The 20,418-nt window shown below is 38.4% G+C and overlaps 1 protein-coding gene across 2 annotated transcripts in view; it reads right to left on the reverse strand.

The window, feature by feature from the left end:
• Window positions 1-20,418, reverse strand: part of BLACAT1 (BLACAT1 overlapping LEMD1 locus) — a 91,522-nt gene that overhangs the window by 54,890 nt on the left and 16,214 nt on the right. Inside the window, exon 1 of one of the 2 annotated variants that reach the window (XM_087720813.1) lies at window positions 2,127-2,433. The exons of the other annotated variant lie outside the window; for it this stretch is intronic. The gene's annotated coding sequence lies outside the window, so the exon portion shown is untranslated. Of the gene's footprint in view, window positions 1-2,126; window positions 2,434-20,418 lie in introns of those variants that run through there. 2 annotated transcript variants of the gene reach the window in all.

Consider the following 20,418-nt stretch of genomic DNA (forward strand, 5'->3'; position numbering starts at 1 on the left):
CAAATCATTTAAGATCATCTGTATCATAAGTTGGATGTGGTGAGAAAATCACATTAGATACTTTTACCCCAGCAATGACCTGAAAGAAAATGATCTCGTGGAGTAATAAAATTTTCCTCTTCCAGATTCACCAAAACTGTCTTCATTTTATAGCAACCAAAAGCTTTTCCTTATTGGGGAAAAAAATTAAGGCAGAATCAAAGGAAGTGCAGACTTCTTTTTGGTAGTGATATTATCTTCATCAAGATGTTAGGATTTCCCCAACTAAGTTTTTACATAGTGACATACACTGCAGAGAAGGAGGAGGGGTGGGGTTTCTACACCTTAGTTCCAGAACAGCTAACGGAGGCAACACTATAAACTAGAATGCATATCCTTAATGGAAATTTTGCAGATGATTTGGCAACATGAACCTAAATTACAGCAAAAGACAATATCTTAGTATATCCTTTTTTTACTCCCAATCATTTAGATTAATAGTAATGTATTTCCAAATTTGGAGTTGTGCTCCTCAAGTCCTTAACAGCTGCACTATGGAGATGTCATTATGACTATGGATTCTCTTATCTTATTTTCTCTCTCCCTTCTCTCATTCTTTCTTTTTGAGACCTTCCCAGTGGAAGAAAAAAATTATTATTCATCTCATTGTGTCTTTTTCCTTAACCCTGGGAGTTAATGAAACTCTTCCATCTGTTCTCTTTGTCCCAGACTGATGACTCTGGGTCAATTATTGGAAACACTAGGGTGTATGCTTATATACATTTCTTAAAGATATAACACTAAGGAAATGATATGAATCATGGTTTACCCTTTTAAAAAATGACTAACATTTCCAAGATATCTCTATTAACTAGGTTTTGTCAAAATAACTTTCTTTAAGATTACAGTTTGTTCTAACAAAAGTAACAATGCAACAGTGTCGTATCTGTGAGCTAGCCATCACTCCGCCTGACCCATTGATTGCAAATCCAGCAATACTCATTTTAAAAAAATAAAAAACAAAGCACCTACCACCTTTATCCTGCTGTTCACAATCCTGAGAAGAGATTTAATCATGAACGGTGTGTTTTTTCTCTTGTCAGCAGTCAACTAGAAGTACTTGACTGCACCAGATTAAGGAACTTTTTATCTGATCACAAATATATAGACAGCCATAAGTATCACTTGTGTGTTGTATACAGCATATGGCATTAGAAAACACAAAGGCTCATACTGATACACACAGATGGCAGTTGACAATAACTGAGGACTTAAGTCTGATTGGACTGATTCCATGGTCACACCTCAGTCTGAAGTAAATGCATTGATTTCTTAAGAACATCTAAGAAATTAGTATAAAATCATGTAACATGATTATGCAGTAGAAGTGTTATATATCAACCACACACCTACACACCTACACACACCTACACACAAACACACACACACACACACAGAAAGATATGGGAAGAGTGCAAAAACAATTGAAAGTTTATTCAAACAAAGGGCTTGTGTTAATTTCAGCAGTCCATTCATATGCCTATCTCTATTGACATATCTAATAAACTCCTATTTAGGATGCAGATCACAATGAACAATAGTAACATCATGAGAGACAGAAAAAGATCTCATTATACACAAATATTTCCATATATCAGCAAACTGTTATCTTATAATAAAATCAAACCTAAATAAAGCCTAAAGGGTAAAAATGAAGTAGAATTGAGTGTGCAAATATTCCTCTTTTTGCTGCTGACTCTATCCTGTACATAGGGGTGTGTTTAAAACGCTATCCATATGCGCTACTTTGTCATCACAGGCACTTTTCTTAGACAATAAATCTCACCTTTCTATCAAAGCAGTGGCTATGAGGATCTACTTATATGAAAACATAGCTTGCCAAGCATAAAGAAACACAGCATTTCTAACATACTGAGGTCTGTAAATGTCACCTGCCAATAAACATTTGATTAATTACTGAAAGGGGGAATAAAGAGGAATGTATACACATGTACAAACAAAAGAGGATAGGTATGTAACACATATCCACAGTGCACCCTCACAGATCTGCATTAAAAAAAATGCCACTCATGCTCTCATTCATCCTCCAAGACTTTAAACAAAGAATAAGAAGAATGCTGTCTTACTTTTTCCTCCTCCTTTACATGACTTCTTCCCTGGTGCTTTAATTTCAAGACTTCAGCAGATCTGGGTTTTTGGACAACAATTACACAAAAGCAACTAAACAAACGGCTGAGTGCAAAAGAGCCCAGCTTCACACAGGAAATAGCTTGCAAGCAAAGAAAGAGGACTAGGGGACAGAAAGCCTGGCAAATAATAGCAGTGCTGAATAGATATATTCCTAATTGTGGAGTGTGTGTGTGTGTGTGTGTGTATGTGTGTGGAAGAAAAAAAGAGAAAGAGTGGTAACAAGAAAGGAGGAGGGAAGTGGCAGGATGGGTGTATAAGAAGAGGCCTCCCCCTACTACATAAGCAATGGAGGAGAGCTTTGCAACCTGAAAGTGAGGTTACTGAATAAATTATTCTCCATCCGTTGCTCTCTTCTCATTGGCCCAGCAAAGACTTCTGCATCAATGGTGTTATGATGATGAGATTTTTACATTCACCACACAGGCCCACACTGTTACCTTCTGCTTAGGCAGGCTCAGAGATTTGGGCATTATTACCAGTGAGAAGCCTCAATTAAGAACCTAATTAATTCTAAAGTGAAAAAAAAAGCTTCAAATTAATTTGCAGTCTCTCCCCCTCTAGTGAATAGGCTTTATTCTTTGGGTGTCTGTCTCTCTGATTGAGACCAGGTTTTAAAAGAGGAAATATTGTTTTAAGGGCGTTTTTATGTTACAATTCTCCATTTTTGGATTCCAAGCAAAGACATCACAAATAATAATTCTGTCTCTCAAAAGACAGGCAATTCCTGTATATATTTAGCCACCCATTGTTCATCAGAGTCCCTCCCTCTGTATTTTTATGCTTTTGCATTGTCCCTGTGAGGGCTTTTTCTTATATAACAATTGCATTTGCAGGCTGCTGTTTAAAAGGCATTGGAAGCCTGCTTATATGTGGAAGCTTTATGCAACACTTGGTCCTCCAATTTTTTTTTTTAGAGATGAATTTAAAAGGGGAATCCTATTTAGGATCTTTTTTCAAGGACCCATTTTAGAAACATTAACATTGTCACAGAGTTGCCTTTGTGAGCAAATCCCAATGCCTGGTTCACATTTTTCCAGTGAAATAAATTGGCATTAGGAAACATTTCACTATTTTAATTCCTTCCTCTAAAACAGTGTTTCTCAACCTTGGTCACCTGAAGATGTGTGGACTTCAACTCCCAGAATCCCCCAGCCAGCTGGCTGAGGAATTCTGGGAATTGAAGTCCACACATCCTCAGGTGGGCCAAGGTTGAGAAGCACTGTTCTAAAAGGATGCTCATCACATGCCCTACCTCAAATGGTGGGGGGGGGGAGTTCCTAGAAAAGGATTTTCAAAGTGACCTCAAGTATTGTTCTGATGGCTCAACTTAAGAAGGCACCCATGTTTTTTGTTATGTTCAGAAATGAACCATAAGATAATGCATTTATTAGATAACTCCCTTCTGGCTAACCCCAACTAACAACTTTCTTTCAACTAAATTTTAAACTAGTAGAAGTTTTCCCACTGTGTTTCTGGGCTGCTCAGTGTGCAACACATTACAGTAGACAAACCTAGTTGTTATCAATGTATGGATAACTGTAGTCAAACTAGCTCTAGCTCTCTCTAAAGGATGTCCTGTCCATAATGATTAAATGTATGCCTTACAATATAGGTTACTAAAATTCTACAGAAGCTCCAATCAAGGATAAGATCCTTTGAAATAACTTTATAGGATCTGCATGCCTGATACTGGGTGGAGTCAAATCTCCCCCTCAAGAATTGAAAACCACGTGACTTCTTCTCTACAGAAATCTCTATCCTCTCATTTTCCAATTGTACAGATCCATTTACACATTCATTGCAGTGGTGAGTTCCTACCGGTTCGGACCAGTTCAGACAAACTGGTAGTGGTTTGGCGGCCTGAGTCATTGGAACTGGCAGCAACCCCCTCAGGGAAAAGGGCGGCCTATAAATAATAAACAATTCAATTCAATTCAACCCAGGCCTGCCATGCCCCTGAATCAGTTCTCCTGCTTTGGGCTTCCGTGCATGTGCAGAACAATTTTTATTGTACTGTGCAGGCACACGCAGCGCTTGTCAAGAATGTGTGCTACGTGCCCACAAGTGAACCGGCAGTAGTAGCTGCTGGAATCCACCCCTGATTGCACATACAAACTGGTTTTCAGTTTTTCCAGTTTTCAAATAATATATGAGGATTATTATATATAGTAATGGAGCCACCAGGATGTCATCTTCCTGTCCCGGACTTTTAGGTCAGGAGACCCAGTGGGAAAAGGTATGTGTATTTATTTATTTATTTATTTATTATTTATTTATTTATTTATTTATTTATTTATTTATTTATTTATTTATTTATTTATTTATTTATTTAGTATTTATTTGAACTGAAGTACAAGTGCACAGTCATATATTCTTGCAATCTATCTTTCTGGGCCTCTGAGCATAATCTAAGGGGCAGAATGTACACAGAAGAAATTCCCAGAGGACTGCAAGACTAGTATGCACAGACCATCACCTGCTCTGATGTGTGAGGCAGTGGCTGAATAGATAATGGTAATAGGGCATCACCTTATCAGCTGCCAACTTTCACAGAGAGGGCAGCACTCATGTGCAGGCATGAGGGCCCCCATACACACAAATACACACAGTAAAGAGCGGCCAATGCAAGCAGTGCTCTTTCTTCAACCTTATCCCTATGCAAAGGTAATGGTTATAGGATCATCCTTCTGGAGTTGACATCCCATCTCCTCTGTGGTATTTAGAGATGTTTTGTTCTGTCTTAATTGAAGAGCCGAGGTGGCGCAGTGGTTAGGGTGCAGTACTGCAGGCCACTTCAGCTGACTGTTATCTGCAGTTTAGCAGTTCTAATCTCACCGGCTCAAGGTTTACTCAGCTTTCCATCCTTCCAAGGTGGGTGAAATGAGGACCCAGACTGTGGGGGCGATAAGCTGACTCTGTAAACCGCTTAGAGAGGGCTAAAAGCCCTATGAAGCGGTATATAAGTCTAACTGCTATTGCTATTGCTAATTGGATTTATGGAGGAAAATGACAACACCTGTGGAAGTAAGGTTTAACCATTCTTTTCCCTACTGGGACTTCTTCCCCATCCCATTCCTAAATTACTTTCTTTTGCAGCTAATTATTTTTGAGGGAGGAGAGAAAGGCTTCCATTGGTTTTAATGGAGGCTCTTTTTTTGTTGCTTTTACAGAGTAGGAGCCAAGCATCATTGTTACATCTGCTTCATGGGCTACCAGTTTGAAAGAAAGTTGTCAGGTCTGCATGATTAAATCCAAGAGTGAAAAGGGTCAAAACATTCCATTCACATCCATATTTTTTTCATATATTCATATTTCATATATTCAAAACTATGTCTCACTGAGGCTTGCTCCCACACAAGTGAGCACAAAATTACTGCTTAACTATGTGAATTAGCTAGAAAATCAAATAGAAACTGTAAGGAAACATTTCTGTCACTATTGAAATGTTTGTTGTATTGTCAATGTATGTTGTATTTTTCGTAGATTTAATGTTAATGGAACTCATCATAAAGTTATATTGTAACAGTACTCCGTTCATAGAGAATGAAGAGAGTTTTAGCATCCCTTGGAAAGGAACTAATGTAACAATATTTCATTACAAATAGAAAATAAGCCCACTCAAAGAAGAGATGTTACAAAATCAATGGTTTTATATTGCCAGTTGTTCCAGAAGCATTATTGCTTTGTAAAATTCAGGACAATATCAGTCTAGGAAATCTAGATTTCTTCAGTTAATACTTGGAAGTATTAACTGAATACTATCCCTGAGCAAGGGGCACCAGATCTACCTGTAATAATCCAAACAACCACTAAATGACAGCTAAGAGACACCAAAAAAACCTCTAACATTATGGCTCTATGGATTCTTGGTGCAGGAGGTTGTGAGTTCGATCCTAGGTAGTGGCAGATGTAGGGTCTCCTGCTTGGCCAGGGGTTGGACTAGATGATTTGCAAGGTCCCTTCCAACTCTGTTAATCTGAACTAGGGTGCCTAGATAAACTATAACAAGAAGAATAAGGGAAGATGGCTGTTCCAAAGTTTTGCTTATGAGTTTCTCAGAGATATATAAGAGGATGATCATTATTGGAATAAATGTCTATGCATAGTTTCCTTCTCTTGTTCTTTATTAACATCATGGTCTAAAGCATCCTTTAGATCATTCTAGAAGAATTTACATTCATAACATACAGTACAATATAGCTTTTTAGCAGTTACACATTTCCAGTTCCTATTATATTTCTCTTCGCTCACCCGATGATTAACATAACTCTATTGCAATTCTGGAGCAGGCTACTTCACAACTTCCCCCTCCCTCCTCTCTCTCCCTCCCTCCCCTTCCCTCCCTCCCTTCCCTTCCCTCCCTCTCTTGGTTTAAGATTGACACATCCTTCCATCCTTTTGAGATCGGTAAAATGAGGAGCCAGATTGTTGGGGGGGGGGATATGCTGACTCTGTAAACCACTTAGAGAGGGCTGTAAAACAGTGTGAAGCAGTATATAAGTCTAGATGCTATTTCTAGACCACCACCCCTCTCTTTCTTTCTCAGCACACTGCATAAATGTCTTAGAATTGTGCATGGAAATACAACTGGCTGCTTGCAATTTATCATATTTGTTATACAGAAGCCCCCCTCCCAAATTTCTCCAAGTCCACAAATCAAAACAAAAAAGTAGAATGTGCTATAATGCATTGTGATCTGAATTACAGGTATCATCAAAATAATGCATGGTTTAGCAAAAAAGGGGGGCATTATTTGTACTTTTACCCCAATGTACTCTATTACTGACATATTTTTTGTTTTCTATTAGGTACCCTGCAACTAACTTTCCTTTTGTTATATATTTCTTAGTATATACCAAAAGTTATCATTTTGTACACACCTACACCTGTCTGCTTAGTTAAACAAAGGAGTAGAGTATAATTAGGGTAAGGGTAGAGCTGAATACTTACATCACAAAGCAAGTACTAAACAGACCCTGAATTTAATTTTAAAAAAAAACATTGAAACATCCTGAATCCCCAGTATTTAATTTGTTGTAATTGTTTGAAGCACTTTGACCTGTTCTTCAGCCATAAAGTTCCCATCAATAGCTGGGCCAACAGACTTACATTCACAAAATTTTATGAGAAGATCAGAGGTTACTTCGGACCTTCCAGTGGGTTCCCCCCACCCAGTTTTTTTCCATCTTTTTTCTTTCTGTACTACAAAAAAAACTAATTAAGGAAGCAAAGATTGAACATTGCACAATGTCTTTTGATTGGTAGCACTAGAAGCTACCTATCCAAAAGCATCCTTCATGTTCCCAATTCTGCATGCAAGGATTAACTATTCAGGTATGCCAGATTAGAGATTCACAAATGCTGTAAAGACTAATGAGCCAAAAAAACCCTCATCTCTGTGAACTTCAAAGGCAACAGTTACAACATGATGGTATTTTCAAAAGCATCATTCACAAGCATACGTGAGGTACATTTAAATTCATCATTTAGATGGAAATACTGTGGAAACTCAGAATGAGCAATCAGATTGGGAGCAATCTATGAATATAGAGCACTCTAGCTGCAGCAAGTTTACTTTGGAGAAATGTCCAACCATTTGATTTTAGGACTCTACACTAAAATGACCATCGCAGTTATGGAACATCCTACGTGCGGTACAGAAAATAGGCTTCTAAGGAAACCTTCATATAATATAGCTGCATTCTAGAAAAATATTATTTTCCTTCCTTTTAGAGCCCTTTTTTCTTATTAATGTAATTCATCACATGAATACAATGCCCTTTGGCCGCTTCACCCTACATCAGTGATCAGCAGTAGATAAATCAGAATTTATCTAGGTCTTTCTCAATCTTTAAAGACAATATAAGGCATGATATAAATCCAATAAATAGATTGTTAAGTCAATATGTTTACAACACATATCATATTATAGCACCGGAACACCAGTAGCTGACCTCAAAAACATTCATCCACCTACATGCATAATAGGATGTTAGGTCAATGACTCTCAGTCAGGAAAGAATCTTTCTGTTCTGGCTTTTCTCTCCAAAAGGAGTTGTGGATTTCTTAATGAGATTTCCTAACAGCAGCTGTAGAACTGCTATTAAAAATGTGCAAGCCTCCAATGGCTAGCCTAAATATTAATTTAATTATAGCTCCTGAAATCTAATTTCAGGATGTTTTGTCTCTTCTACATTAAGTTGGCCATCCCCTTGCTTCAATTCTTTTAATCCCTACATTTCTTAAGAAATATTAAAACAGAATTGTTAGCGGTATTACTTCCCATTCTGTAGACCAGCCTTCCTCAAACGTATGCCAACCCCATCCAGAGTTCCAACCCATCATGGCTATGGATGTGGTCATGATTCTTAAAGTTGCTGGCCTCTGCGTGGAGTGGGATGGAGTAGTTATCTTGTCCTGCTAGGAACTCTATCCAAGCAAGTTTTATAATACATTACAAGAAGAAGGAGGAGAAGGAGAAGACCCACAAATGGCTCAGAAATAGTGACCCAACTGGTAAAAAGCAGAACTTCAAGTCTCTCTTCCACAACTAACCCTGGCTAAAAGAGAGAACTATAGGATAATTTTCAACAACATATAGGAAACTGTCTTAATTGATTAAATATATAAGGTCATTTAACTATAATGATTCTGCATCTAAGTGGCAGAATCACTCCATATAGTAATCCCTGGGGAGATGTTCTCATTTCTTTCCTGAATTTTTCTTTTACTTCAGCTATTTCTTCTACAGTATGAACCTCATTAATTGGGGAAGACTCCCATATATGTCCTCCAAATATCTAAACATCCATCTGGAGTGGTTGTAGAAGCGGCCTTCTTGGTGGCTAGCCTTCAAAACAGATCATCTCTCTCATATTACTGTAGACAAGAATGTTCTCCTAAGACAGATCTTCAGTTTGCATCAGGGAATGCAGGGAATAGGGAATAGTGTGTCCTGAATGTCTATACTGACACGGGAGGAAAACCTTGGGGGTACATGTCAGGACTATCCAAGTGTTAAATACTCCCTTACATATTGCTACCACATGTGTACATATTTTAGTCTTGTATTTTATATTTTAAATGTTATGCAATATTGTATGCATTATTTTAATTGTGATGTTTCTGACAAAAATAAACAAACCAACCACATGTAAAGATACACATGCAACATTCTTAGGAAAGCCAAACATGGTTATCTCTGAGAAATGGTACTCAGAAAATAGCAGCCACTTTTTCCTTGCATAGAGAAATGCATCTGCAGACTCAAAACAACCATGTTGGGATCATACATTTTCCTCCTGTGCATGGAAAAAAGGCAGACTGAAGGGTGTATCGGAACAAAAAAACATATCTGGCACTCCTGAATCCCAATCTCCAGTCATTACAATCTATTCAGCATTCATTACTTTGAAATGAGTTGCTCTATTTTTATGCATAAAGTACACACAAATTCCCAAATTAAGCTTTCAAAATACAATTCTAGTGTATTGGACAATTCTGGATAAAAATAAAACAAAAGTTCCTCTCCTAGGTATGAACAGAGGCTGAGTAACTTTGGGCCAATCAATCTTTTTCTTACCACCTCACAGGGTTGTTGTTGTAGGGAAAATAGAAGGTATGAGCTTCGATACCACATGGAGTTGACCAAAAATAAAGGCAGGATAAAAATCTCATAATAAATTAAAAATCCATGAAAAATTGGAATTCATCAAAGAAAGCAAGACAGTCAATCTACATTCAGATCTGTGTTGTCTCATCCATTCATCCCACAGACTTGTTGTTATTTCGTTTGTTCATTTCTTAAAACCCATTGTTTTCCCTGACTTGGTGAGAAAAAAAACAAACCCTGAAAGGAAATAGTAATGAGAATGAAATGAGCAGCAAGCCTTGTTACATTGGTGGAGGTAGGTCAAATATGGAGCTAGCTTATTTCTGAGAAAATGAGCCGCAGCAGCAAAGGAAGCTGGAAAGGGCAGTGTACAGAATAGCCAAGATGTGCGAACAAAAGAGCCTGAGGAAATGGGATGTGAAAAAGAGATTGGGTGGAAGATCAAAGGTGGGAAAAGCTATGGAGTGCATCTTCAGGATCTGATTGATGATGCGTCTCTCTCCCCACCACTTCTCCATCCCCTCCTCCAGGCTGAGCTGAGAAGAGACCAGAATCATCTGTCTTCATTACATCATCCAAATAGTCTGTGTCAGTTTACACTGTAAAAGTAATCAATATCCCCTTGCGGCCTGCATGCTGCCTGTCATGCTTTAGTGAGTAGCCCCCACCTGACTGGAACTGTTCAAGGGAAGGGGCCTCGGCTCCTATTTGCACTTAACTCTCCCTACATACTTACAAACACACTCCCTTACAGCAATATGTTTTGGTTGTAGTTTAACAAAGATCTATCCTGGGTTGGGAATTTTGAAATGTTGCCTTCAAATAGTGTAGAATTATGCAAGATGCTTTTTAGCCTATACCATTTTTACTTCTTCAGGAACTGGCAAAATAGTTCTTAAAAATTTACATCTTCCTGCTCATATCCATTCACTCCTATACTTATGAAATTCATAATTCACTCCCATCCTATTTTCCTAATGAAGAAAAAATACCCAAGGTTATAGGCACATTAGAAATACCAAATTAGCTCAAGTTATTTGAAAATGATTCTCTCCTTTTCATAGGTTCAAATGCACTTGGCTCATTCTGAAGTCTTTGTACAGAAACTGTTACCGCTATAGGCATCGTGCATCATTATGAAGTACCACATGAACCTAGATCACTCCCATTCTCCCATCTTTAAGAAAAAACAGTCAGAGATCCAAATATATCTGTTTGAAGGTGAGGAACTGAGAGTGAGAGTGCGCTTCCTACTTTCTCCTATCAAAATCTTGCAATTCCCAGGGCATTCATGAGTGAAAAACAGGGCAGATTCCCCTCCAGCTGACAGGAAATTACAGAAACATAGGTATGCTAATGTATTGTCTGGTTTGCATAAATAGCACATTTAATATGCAGCCTAATAAATTGACGTTGCTCGGATTTTGGAATCTTGGAACTCTCGAGTTATTAGGGCTCCCCGCAGACTAACACATGTTCTTGTTTGAAACGGCTAAATATCTAAGGGGAAAACTTGATTTTTAAAATAACGGATAGAAACTGATTGTTTAGTGCAGAATGAGAGCTTGTTCTGCATAGAAAACTATATCAGAAATCTGTTATGAGCTGGAGGGCTGTAGTTAAGATGCATAATTTAGTTTCATGTAATTTTAATTTTATATAATTATAATTTACATAATTAACTCCATTTGCATACCATCTTACCAAAAATGGTTGATGCCAAACCACCACCGACAAACAAATGGCTCCTTTTCTGCACAATTCCTACTTTAACATCATTAAAATAAGCAATCTGTGTCTTTATTGATTTATTTAAACTAATCTCACTACATAATTACCTAAATAGAGAGGTCCAAAGGCAATAGTGACAGCCAAAAACAAAAATATGTCACAAAATATAAATGTGCCAGTTTACCCTTGTACTTATACAACAACAGCAAAACTATTTAACACCAAGTTTATACAGTACCTTATAAGGGTGTGTATAGTCAATCCCAATTTCTCTACTGATTTATTTTACTTCTACTTTTATTAATTTTGAAAATATCTATATTGATCTTGACTAAAAACTGACAGGTGTGAAATAGTTTTTAAAACACCGAAGCACTTCATAAACAAAACCACACTGTAACCATTAAAAAGAGCTCATAAATCTCTCTGAGAACAGATACAACAATAAAAGAGACAATCTGATGTTACAATCTGAAAGGCCAGAAAAAGAAAGTGGCATTAAGATTTAGCACTAAAATTGCACCAGCGTTGACGCTAGGAGAGTCTCCCAAGGAAAATAATTCCATTATAAATACCTGCCAGGTCTAAAAAAGGAAATTCACTCCTTAATTACCCAAGAACCTGGAAAATGCCTCTGCCAAATATCATAATATCATGTAAGACCATCTGGATCCTGACCTCTAGTACAGCAACATAATTAGAGGGATCAAGACTGCATATATATAGCTCATTTACAAAGCAAGTCTGAAGCTGGGGAAATTGACTAAAGCTAAAGCAGAAGTCCAAGAATAGACAATTTAATTCCAGGTTTAATTCCAAGATTAGACAGGTCAATGTAGGGGTCAGAATCTGGAAGACAAAGATTTAAAGGTAGAATAACACAGTCCAGCACTCACTATCACTGTTCCTAGACTTTGACTGTTCCAATAAGAAACATTTTGCATTGCAAGTATGCACTTGTTCATTTGGCACCACTTAGGGCTTATACTTACATTTCTCTAACTGTGGCACAAAGAGACCTCATAAACTATTTTTATGGGGCATTCCTCATGATGTTGCCTTTGTCTCATTCCCAGGTTGCTGCAGAGTCAGCTAGAATGCAATTGTTCCAATGTTCCAACGGTAAATTCCCTCCTCTCCCAATACAAGTTTGCCATACAAACAATCTTACAACATCTTAGAGACGAGGCAGATCTTAATAGATAGAGAGCTATCCAGTTGCTGTTGGCTACTGTGGGCAAGACTTCTCTCTGAGAGACATTGGGCATTGCATCACGCTCTATGGCCACTTTGGCTTTGGCTTGGAGAGAAAGCAGACATTTAGTTTGAACAGCCATTTTTGTTTGGTTGTTTTCACATGACAAAATCTGAATCTGGGTCTATATCTACATCTAAATCTTGATTCCTGTCCTTTTGCCAAGCACTGTCCTCAACTTTCAATATTGCTTGAGTTGTACGTGAGACATTTGGTTTATGCAAAGTTGACCTGTGAACTGGTTGGGTTTTAATGCTTTAGTTAATTGTCATAGGAATATTGATTTTCTAAACCGGCATTTTTCAACCTCAGGAGTTTTAAGACATGTGGACTTCCACTACCAGAATTCTACACATATTAAAGTTGCTAAGTTAGAGTAACATTATCATTGGGAATCTTTAGATTCTATAGTTCTGTGCCAAAATGTAAAGAGTGTACAAAGGGAGCAGGATGAAGCAGAATGGAACTCAGTTTATATATGCGCATAAGTAATGTTCTGACTGAGGGATCATGATAAAAGTAAAAAATGCTGGGTGGCCCATCAGTGGACTATATCATGTTCTTGGAGGCCAACTTCATTTGTAAATAAGATTTTCCCAGAGATTTTTAACAAGAGTAACAGAAATGGAATACAATCAGTTACAGAAATCTTATGACTGAATTGTTTTCATTTTAGAATCTAATTTCTCTCTATATTTATTCCAGCAGATGCTTTTTCAGGTTTGGTTAACAACCTCTCTCTCCTTGGTAAAGAAGCCATTTCCCAGATACTGTCACTGAAGAATATGCAGGTAACCAGGATGTGAGTCTCTCTTTAGACTCTGAAAATACTACTGTATTACAACTCTACTACCATAGAGTTGAGGTGAGGGATAAAACAGGGAGCTCTGCTGATCTGCAAGTGAGCTCCATTGTGATTGACAGTATTGATCTCCTGGAATGGAATAACTATTATAGCCAAAACAAAATCCCACCCCTAATTTACCAGCAGGATGAAACAGGAAATCCCACAACCTCACCTTGTCATATATTATGGGTAATGATTGGTGGTGGGTTTTCCCACTAATGTGGGCCACTGGATGTGAGAGCAAATTAAGCTGGGGAGCCCACTGCCGTGAAATTGCCCGAAATTACTTCTGTAACTATGCTGCTGAAACATATTAAAATTCAGCTATATTGATATACTTTCTGACAGTTTAGGGATTGGATGAATGCACGTTAATGCTGGCATGAGGAAGTGCTTTTTCTTTTAATACATTTTTAGTCAAGAGAATGGCAGAAGAGATCACTTGGAAATAATTATTAATTAAAGTAATATTTTAACAACATTCTTTCAAGTAATTCACCTCTCATATATTTGAATTTTGACTTATTATTGATGTTCATATGAGCAGTTGTGTCTCTGTATCAGGATCAAATTCCACAGCCGCAGAGTTAATGATAGAATTTGGCTCCCCATTTCTAGTGACGGGGTCTGCTTCTTTGCACTCTTCTAGTTCCTCCTATTGAGAGAAACAATATATTTGATTTGCTACAGCCATACTACATGGGTAAATAGCACTTAGCAAGAGCACTTAGACTTATATACTGCTTCACAGTGCTTTACAGCCCTCTCTAAGCAGTTAACAGAGTCAGCAAATTGCCCCCAACAATCTGGGTCCTCCTTTTACCGAACTCACAGTGAGAATCAAACTGCTGAACAGATTGACAATGAGGATTAACGATAAAGAAGACACAGACTTTTACAAAGTCTGGGAGAAATTATATAAATGGCTTGATGAGACAGTGAGGATTCAGATATAAAAGGAGATAGCTGACTAACTTAAAATGATCTAAGCAACAACTCAAATAAACAATACACAAGGACAGAGGGACAAATGAGAGTAGAAATGTATTAGAGGTGAGAATTCACCATCGAGTAATACCATTAGACCACAATGTTGGAAAAATTTGAAAAGCTGATAGGTAATCCGTTATAACTACCTGCATGGAATTAGCAACCTAGTCTCATACTAGGTAAGGCGAGATGAGCTATGGGAGATGAAAATATGTAAAGAGCTTTATCTATTTTTGTATCTTGTATTTTGTAAATCTTGCCTTTTTTTATATAACTTTCAAGTAAGGGGGGGGGGAAGAGAACCAGGTCATCCCCTGAAGAGGAGAATATGGAAACACAACAACGGATAGAGTGGATGGAGGGAGGAGTAGAAGGAAAGATAGGAAGGAGAGGAGAAAGGAGAGGAATAGGAGAAAGGGAAAGGCAGAGGAAGAATGGGAGGTAATGTAAGAGTAGGAAAGAGGGGAGGAATGGGAAGAAGAGGGGAAGGGTAAAGGGGAGGAAGGGGAAGGAGAGAAGGGAAAGGAGAGGAGGAAGGAAGGAAGGAGATAAGAAAGAGAAGAAAGGGGGTAGGAAGGAGGGAGGGAAGGAGGGAGGGAAGCAAGGAGGGAAGGAAGGAGGGAAGGAAGGAGAGAAGGAGAGAAGAAAGGAGGGAAGGAAGGAGGGAATGTAGGAGAGAAGGAAGGGGGAAGGAAGGAGGAAAGGAAGGGGGAAAGGAAGGAGAGAAGGAGAAAAGAAAGGAGGGAAAGAAGGAAGGAGGGAAGGAGAGAAGGAGGGAAGGGGAAGGAGGGAGGGAAGGAAGGAGGGAAGGAAGGGGAGTAGGAGAGAAGAAATGAGGGAAGGAAAGAGGGAGGGAGGGAAGAAGAAGTAGGACCGTTGTAAGATAAGATGGATCTATGGGATGTTAAAAAAGCAATCTTCAAATATATTGTCAACTGTAGGGAAAAATTGTTATAAATATATATTATTAATAACAGTTATGAGATCATATAATTGTGAATGTATATATGAAATTGATAAAATAAAAAATAAAAAAACTGCTGAACTACTGGCAGCTGGCTGTCAACAGAAGTAGCCTGCAGTACCATCAAATAATATTTACTATGCTATATAAATACATATATCTATAATTCAATTCAATTGATAATGAGCGCTTCAAAATGAAAAAACAGATCTCAAGTTGTCTGTCAAAGACTTCTAGGTATCCTATCATCTAAATTAGGGATGTCAAACTGGCAACCCATGGGCTGGATGCATCACGCGCAGGCCACGCCCACCCCAGCTCCGCGAAGATAAAAACGTCACGAAACGGCAATGTGATGTCGTGAGCTTGACACCCGTGATCTAAGTGGATGGCAATTCCTGTATTTCAGATGCTGACATTTCCTCAAATTGTATTGCCAATTATTGCTGAAGAAAATCTTTGGAAAATAGCCTCCCTCTTTCAGTACAAGAACTGTTAAATTGAACTCTCTTGTTCTTTTCTGTCCAAAAGTGCTCTTTTTGTTTTGTGTGATATAAATTACAGCTCCATTTTCTGACAATCTTTAGGTGCGCAGATGGCTTTTGTCTCCCTTCCCACCTGTAAATGCTCAGCCTTCACGTAGCAAGACAGAGAGTTAATAAACCACAGCTATAAAGGTCAGGATTTAATTGTCTGAGGATACTGGGTGGGGAGCACAGACCTAAAGGCATTCAATGCACGGCGGGCATTGACACAGTTGAAAAAGAACAAGGGGATGCAGTAGATGTTATTCAGAAGAGTGACCATCAGTGTGTGCAGCTGGTGTGGGAGAAAGTGCCTCTCCCTCTTGCTAAAGCTTCAGCAGCTTTTTGTATGGGTAGCAATTCATGCACCCAAAAAGGCTGCCACTGATTAGGAGGAAAAAGCTGGACAATGTTAAAATCTTGCAGAACAATTCAGTGATGAAGTGATTTTTACACCGCTGGTTTCTTGCCGAAGAAATTACTCTTTTTTCCCTTAAGGGTCTATTTCTGTTGCAAGGAAAGAGCACTTCTCAAGCAATCAGTGCACATGATTGCTGATCTGTAACAATAAAGATGTTTCTTGTCATCATGCTTTATTGTTGTTTAGTTAACAATATTAAACAAGAAGAGCCAAAATCAGATCCCTGCTCAATTAATCACCATTTCAGAGCCTAGCTTGCTGCCATCAGTCATGAAACTTCAATCATACACCTGATGAAGTGGATTTAAGTCTACAAGACTGTCTGTTGTAATAACTGTGTAACCAGCCAAGATGCCACAAATTTCTTTGCTGTTTCTGTTGCAAAATACTAGCAACACAATTCTCTGCTTCTACATCCAATGACTGTTCCCAGAATAAAAGAAATAGGGAAATAATAAATATTACTCCAAACATCTTGGAGAAAAGGTTAGAGCTATAACCACTATGCATGTGAGAGATATCTATACTAGATTATTTTTAAAGATATTCTTAACTAAAAACAGTACATCTTCCTCTTCAGCCTGTATCACATCTTTTGGCACTCAATTGTTATTTTTAATCAGTTTCTTGGAGAATATGTCCTTTTCTGAGAAACATTCTGCAGACCAATTGTAGGTTACAGATAGAAGGTGGAAGAGAGTGCCTTTGGTCTCATTCCCATATTCTACTAACAAAGGTGTGAAAATCCATCACTAACAATATCTGAAAGACATATCCATATGGACTCACCTTTGGTTTATCCTCAACTCAACATGGAGAAAGCTTACTTTTGCCTTTATCTTTTTTAATTTTAAAAGCAGGGTTTTCTCCTTTATGCCATCACAATTATTTATATATGAATCATATATGATGCCTTATTAATAATACTGATGAATAGTTACTTGAGGTTGCTGTGAGCATATCTCTTATATAATACAATAGCAGAGTTGGAAGGGACCTTGGAGGTCTTCTAGTCCAACCCCCTGCTTAGGCAGGAACCCCTGTACCATCTTCTTAAAAACTTTCAGTATTGGAGCATTCACAACTTCTGAAGGCAAGCTGTTCCACTGATTAATTGTTCTAACTGTCAGGAAATTTCTCCTCAGTTTTAAGTTGCTTCTCTCCTTGATTAGTTTCCACCTATTGCTTCTTGCTTCAGGTGCCTTGGAGAATAGTTTGACTCCCTCTTCTTTGTGGCAACCCTTGAAATAGGAATACTGCTATCATGTCTCTCCTAGTCCTTCTTTTCATTAAACTAGACATACACAGTTCCTGCAACCGTTCTTCATATGTTTTAGTATCCAGTCCCCTAATCATCTTTGTTGCTCTTCTCTGCACTCTTTCTTGAGTCTCCACATCCTTTCTACATCGTGGCGACCAAAACTGAATGCAGTATTCCAAGTGTGGCCTTACCAAGGCATTATAACGTGGTATTAACACTTCACGTGATCTTGATTCTATCCCTCTGTTTATGCAGCCTAGAACTGTGTTGGCTTTTTTGGCAGCTGCTGCACACTGCTGGCTCATATTTAAATGGTTGTCCACTAGGACTCCAAGATCCCTCTCACAGTTACTACTGTTGAGCAAGGTACCACCTATACTGTACCTGTGCATTTCATTTTTCTTGCCTAAGTATAGAACCTTACTCTTTTCACCATTGAATTTCATTTTATTAGATAGTGCCCAATGTTCAAGTTTGTCAATATCCTTCTATATCTTAAGCCTATCTTCTGGAGCGTTGGCTATTCCTGCCAGTTTAGTGACATCTGCAAATTTGATGACTTCCCAATTTATTCCCTCATCCAAATCATTGATGAAGATGTTGAAGAGTACTGGGCCTAAAACAGAGCCTTGGGGTACTCCACTGCATAATTCCCGCTATGTAGATGCAGTTCCATTGAGGACTACACATTGAGTGTGGTTGGTCAGCCAGTTATGAATCCATCTGGTGGTGATGCTGTCCAACCCACATTCTTCTACTTTATCTAGTAGTAGGTTATGGTTTACCTTATCAAATGCCTTATTGAAATCCAAGTAAACTATATCAGTGGCATTCCTCTGATCCACTAATTTTGTCTTCTTTTCCATTCAATTGGTTTAGACTTTGGGAGAGACCTGACCAGGTTTCCACAGAAAAATCTACTTTTTTTAATGCTTGGTTGGCACATTCCAGTGCACTTGTCAGGTCATAGATCTATGGGATAAACATAGATTTAGCAGTCTTTTGAAAAGCCACTTGATCTGCATTTTTTAAAAAAACACCCAATCGGCGTTCAATTTTGCCAATTGTGTTCTATTGGTTCTGTTGCAAATCAGTGCACGAGACATTCTCCACTGCTTCTCCTGACAGGAGAAGTCATTTCACATGGTCAAATGTTCTACTGTTCTTATTATTTGGGGGGAAATGCCATTCTGTCTATTTTACAGATTACTCCAGGGCTATTTTACAGGCTACAGTTTGGGCATGGCCACTTATTGCCAATACTATTTCCTTAAATCTTTATTTTGGATTAAAGTTGGGATACAATTAACAAGAATTCTCCCTATTTGCCTTTTAGTTTAAATGTCAAGCCACAGATATTCTTGAAAGGTGCAGAGTGAAGTGAGAAGGAAATGTACAGTGTTCCACACAACCTCTATACTGCACTATTGATCTGTCACTTGAAATATTTCAAACATGTGTCTACCAGTTTTCTAGCAGAGCAATAAATCTATGTTGAAAAATAGCCTGCCTGGCAAGTCAGCAGAGCAGACAAGGGACGTGGGATGAAAGAGGATCCTATCTCACCCTACACTCCTCCTTGGCTCAACTGAGATGTCAACCAGGGTTTTTGTGGGGGGAGGGTTGTGAGCTTAGCACTCTTCAAGAATTAGTTCAAGTAGCAGGCTTACAGAATTGTCACTTGGGGTAAAGAATTGTGGAAAGGCTGAAGAAGTAGAGGAAGGGAATGCAGATACAAACAATCAGAAGACAGAAGTTGTTGCACATTTCACTTATAAATAGCAACCCAGACCAAGGGGCAAGAAACATGAGAAGAAACTTTTCAAGTCATTCAAAGAGAATCCATCTTAATGATATTACTATTAAAAAGGTTGGAAATTCTTACAGTTTCCAAAATTTCTATTGATCCAAAGATTAGAATTAAAGATACCTTAGGATAAGAAAAGGGACGCAGTGGCCCAGTGGCTAAGACACTGAGCTTGTCAATCAGAAAGGTTGGCAGATTGGCAGTTCAAATCTCTAGTGCCGAATAACAGAATGAGCTCCTGTTACTTGCCCAGCTTCTGCCAACCTAGCAGTTCGAAAGCATGTAAAAATGCAAGTAGAAAAATAGGGACCACTTTGATGGGAAGGTAACAGCATTCGATGCACCTTTGGCATTTAGACATGCTGACCACATGGCCACATGTCTTCAGACAGCGCTGGCTCTTTGGCTTTGAAATAGAGATGATCACTACCCCCTAGAGTCAGGAACGACTAGCACATATGTGTGAGGGGAACCTTTACCTTTAGGATAAGAAAAACTGTAGTTCTTTCTTGAGTTTTCCCAGCAGAGTGGGACTTGACAGTTTATAAGATGGCTAAGAGATAACTTTTCCCCAATCTCCCAAGTTTACCCCACCACAGTTAAAACAGCAATGGGTGGTTGCTTGTTCTGCCTGCAAGTGACACTGGATGGGATTAAAAATGCAGCCAGGTGAATCTTTAATTTGTTCCACATTAAAATTGTAAGGACAACATAAATTGCCAGCTTTGTCACAAGGAGAGAATAGGGCTCAGCTACCAAGGAGTGAAAGAATGCATATTAATGTGACTACCAGGAAGATACTAGCTTTTCTTTCCT

Source organism: Thamnophis sirtalis, unplaced genomic scaffold (assembly GCF_051295495.1).
Source record: "Thamnophis sirtalis isolate CommonGarterSnake01/CBP01778 unplaced genomic scaffold, rThaSir2_p1.2 scaffold_7, whole genome shotgun sequence".
Classification (NCBI taxonomy): Eukaryota; Metazoa; Chordata; class Lepidosauria; order Squamata; family Natricidae; genus Thamnophis; species Thamnophis sirtalis.